This window comes from Cervus canadensis, chromosome 8, assembly GCF_019320065.1.
Source record: "Cervus canadensis isolate Bull #8, Minnesota chromosome 8, ASM1932006v1, whole genome shotgun sequence".
In the NCBI taxonomy this organism is placed as follows: Eukaryota; Metazoa; Chordata; class Mammalia; order Artiodactyla; family Cervidae; genus Cervus; species Cervus canadensis.
Window position 1 is genome coordinate 52,614,857 of NC_057393.1, and position 16,183 is coordinate 52,631,039.

A 16,183-nucleotide genomic window follows, 5' to 3' on the forward strand; every position below is an offset into this window, starting at 1 on the left:
GCCATTTACTTTGTTGTTTTGGGTTCAAGTTTATAAACCTTTTCTGTGTTTCCTGTCTAGAGAAGATCCTTTAGCATTTGTTGAAGAGCTGGTTTGTTAGTGCTGAATTCTCTCAGGTTTTGCTTGTCTGTAAACCTTTTGATTTCTCCTTCATATTTCTTGTATATCCTTGCTGGGTATAGTAACCTGGGTTGTAGGTTTTATCTTTCATGACTTGCCATTCCCTTCTGGCCTGAAGAGTTTCTATTGAAAGATTAACTGTTATCCTTATGGGGATTCCCTTGTGTGTTATTTGTTGCTTTTCCCTTGCTGCTTTTAATATTTTCTCTTTGTGTTTGATCTTCATTAGCTTGGTTAATATGTGTCTTGAGCTGTTTCACCTTGGGTTTATCCTGTTTGGGACTCTCTGGGTTTTTTGGACTTGGTGGACTATTTCATTCTCCATTTTAGAGAAGTTTTCAACTATTATCTCCTCAAGTATTTACTCATGCCCTTTCTTTTTATCTACTTCTTCTGGGATTCCTATGATTCAAATGTTGAGGTGTACAACATTGTCCCAGAGGTCCCTGAGATTGTCTTCATTTCTCTTACTTCTTTTTTTGTCTCTGCTTCATTTATTTCCACCATTCTATCTTCCACCTAACTTATCCTATCTTCTCCCTCACTTATTCTAGTGTTGGTTCCCTCCAGAGTGCTTTTGAGCTCAGCTATTGCATTATTCACTATTGATTGACTCTTCTTTATTTCTTCTAGATCCTTGCAAAACATTTCTTTTATCCTCTCAATCCTTGTCTCTAATCTATTTATCTGTAACTCCATTTCATTTTCAAGATTTTGGATCATCTTTACTATCATTATTCTGAATTCTTTTCCAGGTAGACTCCCTGTCTCCTCCTCTTTTGTTTGGTTTGGTGGGCATTTATCATGTTCCTTTACCTGCTGAATATTTCTCTGCCTTTTCATTTTGTTTAGATTGCTGTGTTTGGTGTGCTTTTTCTGTAAGGTGGAAGTTTGTGGTTCCTTTTTATTGTGGAGCCTGCTCCCTGTGGGTGAGGTTGGACTAACAGCTTCTCAAGGTTTCCTGGTTAGGGGAGCTTGCATCTGTGTTCTGGTGGGTGGAGCTGGATCTCTTCTCTCTAAAGTGCAATGAAGCGTCCAGTAGTGAGTTTTGGGGTGTCTGTGGGTTTGGTATGGCTTTGGGGAGCCTGTCTTTTAATGCTCAGGGTTGTGTTCCATTTTTGTTGGATAATTAGCATGGTATGCCTTGCTCTGGAACTTGTTGGCTCTTGGGTGGATCTTAAGTTTCAGTGTAGGTATGGAGGCTTTTGAATGAGCTCTTGTCTATTAATGTTTCCTGGAATCAGGAGTTCTCTGATGTTCTCAAGTTTTGGAGTTAAGCCTCCTGCCTCTAGCTGTCAGTCTTATTCTTACAGTAGCCTCAAGACTTCTCCATCCATACAGCACAGATGATAAAACATCTAGATTAATGATGAAACAATTCTCCACAGCGAGGGACACCAGAGATGTTCACAGAGTTACATGGGGAAGAGAAGAGGGAGGAGGGAGATAGAGGTGACCAGGAGGAGAAGGGGGGGAATCAAAAGGGAAGAGACCAACCTAGCCAGTAACCGGTTCCCTAAATGTTCTCCACAGCCCAGAACACCCAGAGATTCACAGAGTTAAGCAGAAAAGAAAAGCGGGAGGGAGGAGATAGAGGTGACCTGGGGAGAAAAGGGAGAGTTAAAAGGGAAGAGAGCAATCAAGCCAGTAATCACACCCCCTAAGTGAAAATGGATACTGAAGATTAGATTCTTAAAGATACAAAATTGATAACAAATACCAAAAAGCAAAGATTAAAAATCTAGAGGTTAGACTCTCAATAATACAATATTAAAAATACAAAGCAAAATCAATCAGAAAGATTATAAAAAATATAGATATGACATTTTCTTTAAAAATAGGCTGTTTTTTTTGCAAGGTAATAGTAGGTATGAAAATGAAAATTAAAGGAGTAATAAAGAACCTAAATTTTTTAGAAAATTAAAAAGTGATGATAATAAAAATAAATATGGAAATTTTGCTGGGGTTATTGTAGGCAGTGTGGGGTCAGTTCAGTTTCAGATATTTCCTTGTTCCAGCCTGTACTTGTTGGCTCCCTCCAATGCTTAGTCAATGTTAACTACAGGGTTTTAATCTGTAGCACCTGTCACTTCCAGAGTGGTTCCCTCTTCTTTGTTTATTTTGGTTTCCTCTGTTTGCAAGTCTCTCCCGTGTCTAATTTCCACCCTGACACAAGGAGGCAAAGGTGGTCACTTATTTAGGTTCACTTGTTCAGGTGTGTTGCGGGGAGGAAGGAATACTGGAAATAAATATCTCTGGCATGTGTGGGGAGTGCTCACAGTGTGTGGCCACAGTGGGTTTGCCCCAGTTCACAATGGTGTATGCTTCCTGGGTCTACACTGCTCAGGCTCCAGGGTGCTCTGCTGGGCACTTCCAAAGTGGGCCCTGCGTTGCATGCACTTCCCAGGTCTAAGCCACTCAGGTTCAGGTTCTCGAGTACTCCACAAGGGCACAGACCTGGTTGGGCATGTGTTCTGTACTCATCCCAGGTCTGAGCAGCTCAGGCGACCAGGTGCTTGGTGAGTGCACTGTCCCAAGGGGTCACGCATCTTAATCACCTCCATGGTCCCGGCCGCTCAGTTTCCTGGATGTGCCTAGAGAGCACCTAGGTGTGGCCGTGTGTCTCCCCTGGGGAGCTGGTCTCAGGCTGTGACCCTCCTGGCAGATGTCAGCTGTCCAGGATCCCAGGAAGACATGGTTAGCAACTAGGAGCCTGTTCACAGTTTGGTGGAGGATGCTGGTTTCTGGAGCAGCCCGTTGCCTTCCAGCTCTGGCTGTTGCAAGCCTGCCTCTCTGCCTCTAGCCAGTGGGGACGGGAGGGGTGGGAGGGAGAGGCCTGTACACAGCAGGCTAGCTCTCCTTTGGTATTCACCCAATCCTTTGTTCTGTGAGCAGTTCAGGCTGTGAGTTGAGTCTTTTGTGGGAAAGTTCTCTCTCTCTCTCTCTTTATTTTTTCCCTCTCTGGAGATCCCACAGTTTCGGTTGCTATCTCATGTTAGCTCCCTCAGATTGTCCGCAGGGCATTCAGGCCTGGTCCTTACTGTAAGGACCGATGATGAGCCCTCGCCTCCCTGCCCAGTCCCTGCTCGCTGTTGGTGGATGCTAACATCTGGGCTTCTTCTCAGCTGGCAGTTGTAGTTAGGCGCCTATTCTATCAGTGTTTCCCCCTCATCCCCCAGTTATGTTGCCCTCTGAGATTCCAAAACTCCCCCAGGCCCACCTGTAAGAGGATTTCCTACTGTTTGGAAACGTCTCCTCCTTCACGACTCCCTCCCCAGGACAGGCCTCCGTCCCTCTCTTTTGACTCTCTTTTTGTCTTTTCTATTTTGTCCTACCTCCTTTCGAAGAGAATGGGCTGCCTTTCTGGGTGACTGGTGTCCTCCATCAGCATTCAGATGCTATTTTGTGGAAGCTGCTCAGTATTCAAATGATCTTTTGATGAATTTGTGGGGGAGAAAGTGGTTTCCCCATCCTAGTCCTCTGCCATCTTGGGACCACCTCCGCATCTGAATATTCTTAAGACTATGCAGTGATGATCAAGATGTTGATGACAATGCACAGTAATTTTTAAAGTTTATCTCTTTTTAATTGGAGGCTAATTGCTTTACAATGTTGTGTTGGTTTCTGCCATACATCAACATGAATCAACTATAGGTATATATTCCCTCCATCTTGAACCTCCTTCCCACCTTTCCCACTATCCCACCCCTCTAGGCTGTCACAGAGCACCAGGCTGAGCTCCTTGCATTGTACAGCAACTTCCCAGTAGCTATCAACTTTACACATGGTAGTGTATATATTTCAGGGCTACTCTCTCAGTTTGCCCCACCTTCTCCTTCCCTCACTGTGTCCATAAGTTTGCACAGTAACTTTTAGGAGAGACTATATATATATCTATATATATATATCTATATATATATCTATACATATATATATATATTTAAGTATTAGATTTACAGAAAAAATTGAGACGATGATACAGAGGGTTCCCTTTTACTTCATATCCAGTTTCCTCTGCTATTTCCCCTATAAAATTAACTATGTACTAAGTCACTTCAGTCATATCTTACTCTTTAGCTATCCCAGGAATCATAGCCCACCAGATTCCTCTGTTCGTGGACTTCTCCAGGCCAGAATACTGAAGTGGGTTGCCATGCCCTCTTCCAGGGTATCTTCCCAAAATTAACTATATTATATCTTATATTATATGATAGGTTAGTCACAATTAATGACTCAATATTGACACTTCACTATTAACTGAAGTCCTTAGTTTATTCAGACATCCTTAGCTTTGACCTAACGTCCATTTTCTGTGCCAAGATCCTATCCAGAACTGCTCAAGTATATTATAGAATTTCCTACTATTGGAATTTGGCTTATGTTTTCTTCAAGGTTAGACCGGGCTTATGTGTTTGGAGGAGGAAGACAAAAGAGGAAGTAGTTCCCAACATTTTTGGCACCTGGGACTGGTTTCGTGGAAGATACCTTTTCCAAAGACCAGGGTTGGGGGATGGTTTCAGGATGATTCAAGTGCATTACATCTATGGTGCATTTTGTTTCTACTATTATTACATCAGCTCCACCTCCAAATCATCAGGCATTAGATCCTGGAGGTCAGGGACCTATGCTCTAAGGAGAACTGTGTTTCTACCATGTCACTAAGAAAATTAAGTATCTTGAGAGGCTGATGCACCCAGTTCAAGGCCTCAACTTTACTTAATGGTAGAATGTTTATCAAACATCCCATATTTCAATCATTGCCTAAGACCTGGATGATTGTAGTGAGTGAGCAGATTTGGAATTTTCCTTTCTGAATCTTATAATTTCAGATAAATTTTAAATAGGTAAGTACATAAATAAATATTTAATACAACAGCAAATGATCCTTTAAGGAAAAGTACATGATATGGGTACTGTGAGAGAGAATAACAAGAGCACACAGCCTTGATGAAGAGGGAAGGAGGAAGGCTCATGATGCATTAAAAATGTGATACTTAAACTGAGCTATTGAAAGAGTGATAGTCAGGTTAGGAATGGGAGTGTTTCCCAAGAGAGAAAAAAGGACAACAAGCAAAATGAGCAAAATGTCCTGAATTGGAAAGAAGCCTGACATCTTAACAAAGCTAAAATGAGATCATGAAAGTAGAGTGTCATAAGCAAGGCTGAATTCCTACATGGATGAATGAAGAGATGTAGACACAGCAAGAATTCTGTGAATTGCTGTCTATGTAAGACAGCAATTCCTCTATTATTTTTTCTCACAAAAGGGAAAAATGATTAACTATATGATTTCAATGTTAAATATATGATCTAATTACTTTGATTCTGTGCGGAGATAAAAAGGAAAGGAGACAAGGCCAAATTCAGGCACACCAATTAGGAAAATATTTTGGCATTCAAGTAAGATGATGGTACCTTAGTCAGAATGTTTGAAGTGAGGGTGAAAAGAAATGATGGGATTAGAGAGCAATCTACATGACAGAGTAATTTAAAAAATGAGTGGAAAAAATGTACTGAGATTGATGGGCAGTGCTAGGAGTTAATGATGACAACCTGTACATAAATATCATAAGAAATACAACTCAGCTCTCCAATTGTTTGATTATCAGCAACTCTTTGGTTGTCAAATTGGAAGATGGTTGTTAGGGAGGTTCATTTAGAACCTGTAGGCATGGAGAGGAAAGACAGTAAGTGATACTGCAATAATGGGCCAAGCAGGAGAGAGAGAAAGGTGGTGTTCCCTGGAGGAGGGCATGGCAACCCACTCCAGTATTCTTGCCTGAAGAATCCCAAGGACAGAGGAGCCTGGTGGGCTATAGTCCTTAGGGTCACAAAAAGTCAAACACGACTGAAGCAACTTAGCAGGCATGCATAGTAGGTTAACTGGTAAGGGAAATGGAGAGTTTGTTGGAGTAAAATAATTTTGGAGGTGCTTAAACTAACCATCTTGTGAGAGTGAGGGGTTGACACATAAATGGAGCATTTTAACACATAATGTTAGATGTGATGTAGTTCTTGGTGAGGGCAAGTGCCCAGGTGTGATGATGAGTGAAGACATGAGTGGGCCAGATGAACAGGAGATAAGATGTAGGGACTGAGAGAAATCAGAGTGTTGGATGAAGTGTCTCTGTGGATGCTGAAGCCCCTTAGGCCAGTAATCCCCAACCTTTTTGGTACCAGGGACCAATTTCATGAAAGACAATTTTTGCATGGACTAGGAGTTGGTGTCGGTGGGGCGGGCGGTGGTTTCCCAATGATTCAAGCACATTACATTTATCCTGCACTTTATTTCTAATCTAATGTCACAGAAAATCTGACAGGAGGTATGGGTCTGAGGCCCAAAGGTTGGGGACCCCTGCCTTATGCTAATAATAATATCTGTATTAAAGAACAAGGCTTTGGACTGGGTTCTGGTCTTTAATGCATAAGGGGGAACATTCAAGGGTTGGTTGTTGGGAGAAATCAGGAGGAAGAAAGTTCCACAGCCAAACCTAAATCTGAATGGAGAAAGAGAGGCATTCTCCTGTACCACTATTTCAAGATCACTGTTAGTATCTGGTACTTATTATTTTCTCCATTCCAGGAACCTTGAACAGAATATATGAAGGATCATAAATAAATATCCAGAAGGAATTTTAAATCCCTCACCTCACCCTGAGCCATCAGTTGTTCTAAACAATAAAATTTTGTAAACAGAAAGAAGAGACTACAAATCCTCCTTTTTATCACTTATCAGCATGTCCCAGACACGTCCTGGAAATGTTCTGAATCTAGGTGTCCTCATTTGTTATATAGAACTACAATGTCCACTGCACAGAGAATTTTTATGAGAATCACAAAGAAGTGTGCATGAAAAGTACCTCCCGCAGAGCACTACATTTCAACTGCCTCTGTTTTCTCATCTATAAATAAGGTTAATAACAGCACTCACTTCATTAGAGATTTTGTAAAGATTAAGGTCAATATAAGGTTATTAAAACAGTGTTTGGTACACGTTGGAGGTTATAGAAGCACTGGCTATTTTTCATTCCTAAAAGAAGAACAAGGTAAGACACTTGGTCCCCAAATGAACAGTGTTGGTGTTGACATCATTTGCCTTCATCCATTGATTTGTTTATATAACTTTTCAACAAGGAGTCAGTGATTTTCCCCTTCTAATCCATTTGTTATGGCAATGGATGGCAAAATAGGACATTGTGAGTATGAATCTCTTTTTGGCCCCTTGGTCAGTTGGGGACCATAGGAGACTCCAGTCTCTCAGCCTTGCTTCTCTGTCCACAGTGGCTTTTGGGCAGTACCCTCCTGGGAGAAGCTGCAGCAAGTGAGGGTAACATAAAGGGTAGAGAGCAGGACTCACCTGCCCTGCCCTCTGCCTCATGGCTCCGGGCCCATTTAGGAGAGCCATTCCCCCTTACCTCTGCCAGATGGATGCCTCAAACATCCTCCCTCACAAGGAGACTGAACTGTCAGAGAGCACCCAGGCTACAGTGATTGCAGTTAATAGGTCTTTATTTAGTGTCAGGACTGCTCTGATATGCCTTGTTAACCCTGGTGACCGCATGGTGCTTTTAAATGAAGATCCTAACTTGCCTAATTCTCAATTTAAACAAAGCCACCTTTGAAAAATCTCTAAATCCCACACTGATCAATTTCTACTTAGGAAAAATCAAATTCTTCTCTGGTGGGTGGTCAGGAACAGCACCAGGATCTGCCACCTTCATGCTTCTCAGACCACAGCATGGCTCAGACTGGGGCCCGGGACAAGGGGCAACTCCCAAGGCAACCCAGGGTGCAGGTCTGAAGCCCTGTAGGTCTGTAAAGGAATCCCAACCATGATCTTTCCCCTCCGGGGTCTGCCAGTGTGGAGTCACCTGTTGTTGTGTAGGAGGGTGGACTGGAAGTGAAGCCTTCTTGAGAAGCATCATGGGTTCTCCTTTCCCCTTCTACAGAGTCAGTAGGAGGAGGGAGAAGAAAGGCTTGGGATCAGCCCTCCCCAGGGCTAAAGGAAGGTATTTGTAGCTCAGTGGAATAAACTCAAATGCTTGCAGGCCAGCTGGGTCACAGAAAGATGAGAACCAGCCTGCATGCGTGTGTGTGTGTGTGTGTGTGTGTGTGTGTGTGTGTGTGTGTGTGAACTTTGAATAAAATCTGTACTTTAGTTAGTAATAGTGTGTTGTGCTATGCTTCATTGCCCAGCCGTGTCCAACTCTTTCTGACCCCATGGACTGCAGCCTGCCAGGATCCTTTGCCCATGGTAATTCTTCAGGCAAGAATACTAGAGTGGGTTGCCATGACCTCCTCCAAGAGATCTTCCTGACCCAGGAATTGAACCAGGATCTCCTGCATTGCAGGGGGATTCTTTACCAGCTCAGCTACCAGGGAAGCCTTAATAATCCTGTATCATTTGTTAATTTCCATTTTTATAAACAACATAGTATTTCTTTGTATTCTCAGAACTGGATTAGAAGTTTCAAAGCTCGTTCAAAAAAAATGTTTTTAACCATTAAGATAATATAAGCAAAAAGCAAAGGAGAAAAGGAAAGATATATCCATTTGAATGCAGAGTTCCAAAGAATAGCAAGGAGAAGTAAGAAAACCTTTTTCAGTGATCAATGCAAAGAAACAGAGGAAAACAACAGAATGGGAAAGACTAGAGACCTCTTCAAGATAATTAGAGATGCCAAGGGAACATTTCATGCAAAGATGGGCTCAATAAAGGACAGAAATGGTAGGGACCTAACAGAAGCAGAAGATATTAAGAAGAGGTGGCAAGAATACACAGAAGAACTGTACAAAAAAGATCTTCATGACCCAGATAATCACAATGGTGTGATCACTCACCTAGAGCCAGACATCCTGGAATGTGAAGTCAAGTGGGCCTTAGGAAGCATCGCTACAATCAAAACTAGTGGAGGTGATGGAATTCCAGTTGAGCTATTTAAAATGCTGGAAGATGATGCTGTTAAAATGCTGTACTCAATATGCCAGCAAATTTGGAAAACTCAGCAGTGTCCACAGGAATGGAAAAGGTCAGCTTTCATTCCAATCGCAAAGAAAGGCAAGCCCAAAGAATGCTCAAACTACCGCACAATTGCACTCATCTCACATACTAGTAAAGTAATGCTTAAAATTCTCCAAGCCAGGCAATACGTGAACCATGAACTTCCAGATGTTCAAGCTGGTTTTAGAAAAGGCAGAGGAACCAGAGATCAAATTGCCAACATCCACTGGATCATTGAAAAAGCAAGAGAGTTCCAGAAAAAACATCTATTTCTGCCTTATTGACTATGCCAAAGCCTTTGACTCTGTGGATCACAATAAACTGGAAAATTCTGAAAGAGATGGGAATACCAGACCACCTCACCTGCCTCTGAGAAATCTGTATGCAGGTAAAGAAGCAACATTTAGAACTGGACATGGAACAACAGACTGGTTCCAAATAGCAAAAGTAGTATGTCTAGGCTGTATATTATCACCCTGCTTATTTAATTTTTACGCAGAGCACATCATGCAAAGTACCGGGCTACATGAAGCATAAGCTGGAATCAGGATTCCTGGGAGAAATATCAATAGCCTCAAATATGCAGATGACACCACCCTTATGGCAGAAAGTGAAGAAGAACTAAAGAGCCTCTTGATGAAAGTGAAAGAGGAGAGTGAAAAAGTTGGCTTAAAATTCAACATTCAGAAAACGAAGATCATGGCATCCGGTCCCATCACTTCACGGCAAATAGATGGGGAAACAATGGAAACAGTGGCTGATTATATTTTTCTGGGCTCCAAAATCACTGCAGATGGTGATTACAGCCATGAAATTAAAAGACGCTTACTCCTTGGAAGGAAAGTTATGACCAACCTAGACAGCATATTAAAAAGCAGAGACATTACTTTGCCAACAAAGGTCCATCTAGTCAAGGCTATAGTTTTTCCAGTGGTCATGTATGGATGTGAGAGTTGGACTATAAAGAAAGCTGAGTGCCAAAGAATTGATGCTTTTGAACTGTGGTATTGGAGAAGACTCTTGAGAGTCCCTTGGACTGCAAGGAGATCCAACCAGTCCATCCTAAAGGAGATCAGTCCTAGATGTTCATTGGTAGGACTGATGTTGAAGCTGAAACTCCAATACTTTGGCCACCTGATGCGAAGAGCTGACTCATTTGAAAAGACCCTGATGCTCAGAAGGATTGAGGGCAGGAGAAGGAGACGACAGAGGATGAAATGGTTGGATGGCATCACCAACTCAATGCACATGGGTTTGGGTGGGCTCCGGGAGTTTGGGATGGACAGGGAGGCCTGGAGAGCTGTGGTTCATGTGGTTGCAAGGAGTCGGACATGACTGAGCAACTGAACTGAACTGAACTGAATACATGTTCTAGACTTTTAGTAGTGATACTATATGCCAAAATACTATGAACAGAATGCTAGATTTGTAGTTCACATTCACTTAAAACCATGATAGAGAACCAACTAGCTCTATGTGGAGCTGTTGGGGTAGACTGGAGAATCCTCCACTTACCATTAAATTCTGCTCATTTGTATAACAACAGGGGCTCTGTGTTGTCCGACCTTCAGTTATCTCAGGAGAAGCAGGAAATATGGATTGAACGATACCTATGTATGTCAAGGGCTTCCCTGATGGCTCAGTGGTAAAGAATTGCCTACCATGCAGGAGACCTGGGTTTGATCCCTGGGTCAGGAAGATTCCCTAGAGAAGGGAATGGCATCTCATTCTAGTATTCTTGCCTGGGAAATCCCAAGGACGGAGGAGCCTGACGGGCTACAGTCCAGTGTGTGCTACATCACATCAGTCATGTCCAACTCTTTGCAACCCTATGGACTGTACCCCGCCAGGCTCCTCTGTCCATGAGCTACACTTTATGGGATCGCAAAGAGTCTGGCACGACTTAGTGACTAAACAATAACAGATGTGCCAAACCTCTCAGTGTCTAAATATTAGTGACTAAAGCTTGGTTGTTCTTAAAAACTTGTGCACAAAAACTTTTTCCGTCATATATGCAAGACTGCAAGTCATAAATGCAGCCTATAAGTTGTCCAATTGCAACTTCTGAGCTACAGCATCAGACTTGGAGAAATGAATGACTGTGCCTTAGTTTCCTCCCTTTCAATATAGCATTCAACAAATATGTTGCAAGAGATACTGGCAAGTTGCTGGAGAAGTATGACTTGCCTTCAGTATGTCTTATATTGTAAGTGGGGAGTGTGGATAATGAAATGAGCAAGCACTGCTGTGTAATTTGTACAATGAAGGCAAATACAATGTCTTATGGGACAATATTAAATTCAGCAATGGACAGTCAGGTAAGGCTTCCTAGAAACAGTGGCCAAGATAAACATGGTCTTGACATCTTAGCAAAACTCTTCTTAAACATGTCTTCTGATGTGTCAACATTTGCTTTAATGTTTAGCCAGATACACAGAGGCTACCTGACTTAGTATTCTTGGCCTCACTCCATCCCTCCCAGAAGGGTTCCCAATAATCTCAGATTAACACACTGAAGGCTGAAAAATCACAATTTCCCCATATTGCTAAATACACCACATGAAAGTGCAAGCAAAAGAAAAAGGAAAGCTGTGGTATAAATACAGTAATCCACAATCCTTATGATATATTTTGATTGCCCTTTTTTGTGAATAATCTTTTCAATTCCCAAATCTGTATTTCTGGAGTTGCCTCTGCAAAGAATCAAAAGTCACCAATGACTCCACCCCTTGAACCAGGGGTTTTGCTTCTTTCACTCTGCAGCCCCTGGGGTGCTCAGGATATGAGCACACAGCCCAGGACCTCTGAAGAAGGGGAATCAGCTGACCTATTCCGGCAGGTCACCTGAGAGCACCTTCTACCCTCATCCCTGAGCACGTGTTCACATTATACTGCGCTTGTGCGGGTTTCATTCATTCTTGCAGCAAGGTTTTTTTGTTTGTTTGTTTGTTTTTCATGCAGTTATACTGTTTATGAGGTTATCATACTAACATGATAAAGTGAAGGATATATAGATTTGGATTTCAATCAAAGCCATATAGAAACAAGGTTGACTTTTAAACGATTAAAGAATGTATTACAAAAGTCAGTATTTTTAGTTTTGTCTAATGTACTTAGTAAACATAAGCATGCCTTTCACACTTGAGACTTGATCTGTGTTCTCTATTCAGAAGCAACTGTGGATGTGTACTTTACATCCAAAAAATATCTGCTGCATTTTTTTCCCATTCTGGGGACAAGGTGTGGGTTATTCATTATTTATTTTTTCTTTCTCATTCAGCAAATATTTACTGTTTATTTTCTTCATAATCCAACAGATGTTTACTGCAATGAACCAAGCACTATACTTCTCAGTTTATGACGAACTCTAAAACCCAAAAAGATGAAGGAAAAAAAGAGAGAACCTCTTTAAGTCTCCTCCATTCATCCAAGTTAACCAGGCCAGTGGCCTGTGCAAACAGCAGGATAGGGCATGAAGATTCATTCTATTTTGATGTTGAAATCAACATGAATTCAGCAGCCCTTCACTGAGTGTTACTGGGTGTAATGTCCTGCGCTGGGATCTGGAAGGCTGTACAAAAGCAAAAGCTCTTGCCTAGGGAGTTAAACTCTAAGAGGAAAGATAACAACATGTACATGAATAACTAAAATATCAGACAGAGAGATACAGGGCCAAATGAGACCTAAAAATAAAGAGCTTTGCTTAAGGGCTTCAGAAAGGATAGACTTATGCTTGATCTAGAGGATTACAAAAGGCGTCAAGGGATGGGTAGCCTTTGTTCTGAATCTTGTGAATGGCAGGTAGGATTTTAAATGCGTGGAGATAGATGGAAAATAAGGAAAATACAGTGGGGAAAGGAGATGCCAGGAGTGAACATTATACTGTGAGTTTTGGAAGACAGGCTAGGCAGACAAACTAGCGCCACTGAGAGGCTTCGAGTAACAGACTGGAGCTGATTAAAACTTTTAGACAATATAGATATAATACAGCTTAATAACATTAACTATGTTTTGATTTAGGATAATTTGGCTTCCTTGTACAGAACCTACTGAAAGCAACAGATCCAATGCCAGGAAAAACTTTAAAATGATGACAATAATAGCTAATATGAAAGCAATAACAATAATTGCAATGCATAACCACTAACCATGGGCTAAAAATTATTTTAAGCCTTTTTGCATATAGTAAGATATTGATCCCTCTCAACCACCTCATAAAGTAGGTGTTGTTATCAATATTGTCTCCACTTTACCACTAAGAGAGCTAAAACTGACTTTGCATACACATGATCACTCAGCTTGGAAGGACAGAGAGAGGTTTTGAGCCACAAAGGCAGGCACCAGGTTCTCCCTTCACCTCTGCACTCTGCTCCTTCTCAGAGACTCCAGCTCATCATCTTCAAGAGAACTGCTGAGAGCGGAAAGCTGAGAAGCTGCAGTGGGGATGAAGAGAGAGAACTGACACACAGGACAGGAAGCATAGACACAGGAGACCACGGGGCAGCTCTCAGAGAAACAGTAGAGGTTACCGATGCCAAGACGTGGAAGATTTCAAAAAGAGGAGTTTTTCCAGGGAGTCAAATGGTAGAAAAACATCAAAGCAGATTAGAATTCTGAAAAAGTTAGTGAAGTTAGTCATTGCAGAGTGTTTCTCTGGGCAGCAGTTTTAATGCTGGGGTGAAGAGTAGATTGCAAGGGGCTCAGAGTGAATGAGTGAAAAGGAAGACCTACCTGATAGAGATGCTGCTGCTAACATTTTCATGGTAAAGTAAACCACAAAATCAGAAAAAAATAGTGTGTGGAACAATGATGGAACTAAATAAATGATAGCTTTGCAACTGTTACTATACTATTGTTACTACTGTTTTTGTTATTATTCAAAGTGAAAAAATCTTTGGGGGGAGGTTGCAGAGACAAAGTCAACAATAAGTAGTGATGAAAAAGAAAACACATTTAGATATTTGAACTCAGTTCAAGTATCAGAATATACCTGAATAGGCAGTTTTTAATTGAATCATTATAAATATCCAAGTATTAACAGAGTCCAGCATTTAGATTCTGGTCTGAATATCTCAGGGATTCCCAGGTGGCTTAGTGGTAAAGAATCCACCTACCAATGCAGGAGATGCTGAAGAACCGGGTTCAATCCATGGGTCAAGAATTTTCAATTCTTGAAAATTCCACAGACAGAGGAGCCTGGCATGCTGCAGTCCATGGGGTCACAAAGAATGGGACACAATCGAGCAACTGAGCATGCATGCACTTGAATGTCCCAGAATTCAACTTAAGTTTTCACTCAGATACAGCACTTTTCTATGTGATCCAATTTTAAATGAAACAGATGTCTGAGATTGTAACATTTCTCTGGATGTAGGTGTATCAAGCATGAAATTTTGGAAGCTTGGGGATCATGAAACAACTTGGGCCCTAAATTATATTTGGACAGCATTCATTGGGTGTGCAACACCAGACAGACGCTAAATATCATTCACTGAATGGAGCAGATGTGGAAGAGCAGATTCTCTGAGAAATAACAATGTTATCAAGATGTTTCCCTTCTCTTCTGAAGGCACTATCAGACCTTCTTCAGCCTTTTCCTAATCCCTAGCAGCTGGCATGGCAGCTGAATGGCAAACAGCATTATCATAGCTCCTGATACACTGTATTCAATAGTTTATTTCAGACTTACCTGGATATAATTTTAGTATATTTTACAGCAATTCTCTGAGGTAGCCAAGGTTACAGATGTGATCCTGTCCTAGAGGCTGTGTGACCAAGTATCTTGCTCAAGGTCACGTAGTTAGTAGTAGGCAGGGTCATCATTCACATCTGGATATTCTGAATCCTTTTCTCTTCTACAAAATCCTTGTCAAAATCAACACCCTCTTTATTTCAGTAAAAGCAAAACAAAGCATGTCATGATTTGGACTAAGATAATTTTCCTTTCATTATTTTTTCCTTGCTACAACTATGTTTGACCTGTATTTGTGTTAGACATCAATTATTGAGATTTATTTTCAATTTTTCATGCCAAAGCATTAGCATAACCTAGTTTGGTAACCAGGGAAGCAATAATTGCACTGTTTGCCAAATGAGTAGATGCCCTTGTCATCCATCTTCAGAAAAAAAAAAAAGTTTGTTTAGACTTTTCATCCCTTGTTTTTTCTCTTTAATAAATAGGTATCTGGTTAAATTATTCATTGTGGAGTGCTTCCTGGAGAAGATAAATTCAAAAACATGTTGTAACACCCTCCAGAAATGCATGTCAAAGCCTGAGTGATTGCTAAGGCATACAAGTGGGGCATGTGAGAAGCTGTGCAGTATGTGAGCGCAAAACAGGGCAGAGTCTGGGAATGGGCCAATATCACTGCCTTCAGAAAGGGGAGATGGCCACTAAGCCAACTATTTCCTTTCAAAATAAACCAATTAGCATAGGGACTGCCTTTCAAATTACAACTGCAGACTCCACAGAATTAAGTGCTCATATGTGAAAACTGGAAGGATATAAAGCTACCAATCAAAAAAAAAAAATCACTATCACAAGGACTGTCTTATAGTTCTCATGCATATATTATGCTCTCCTCAGCAATAAATCCCTGAGTGAGTCACAGGATATGTTGACTAGCAGGAGGATGGGCAAAATCAGGCAAATATTGTGATCACTGGTATCTGAACTGTCTTCAAAATGTGAATCCGAGTAGATAAACATATTCTATCTATCCATGAGACTATGCCCCTCTTAATACCACAATTATAAAAATATTAAGCCCTTTATATCACTATCCATATATAGAGCCCCACCAAAGTGAAATACATGGGAATACATGTGACTCTGGAACGTGAGTCACAGTCACAGAATCAAAGACTTTAATTTGACTATACATATTAAAGGCGATCTATTCCACTGCCTTTATTTTTCCAATCAGGGGACAGTGTACCCCAAAGGAATGTTTTGCAAAGACTGTGCTACAACCTGGGTCCTCAGACATCTAATCCAGTGCTCACTTTACTCATTGCTCCATCTTCCTAAACTCTAAATCTCTCTTACAATCTACAGAGTTG

At 41.3% G+C, this 16,183-nt stretch overlaps 1 protein-coding gene across 7 annotated transcripts in view; it reads right to left on the reverse strand.

Moving 5' to 3' along the window:
* NRG3 (neuregulin 3) overlaps positions 1 to 16,183 on the reverse strand; it is a 1,193,959-nt gene that overhangs the window by 781,925 nt on the left and 395,851 nt on the right. The gene's annotated exons all lie outside the window — the stretch shown is intronic.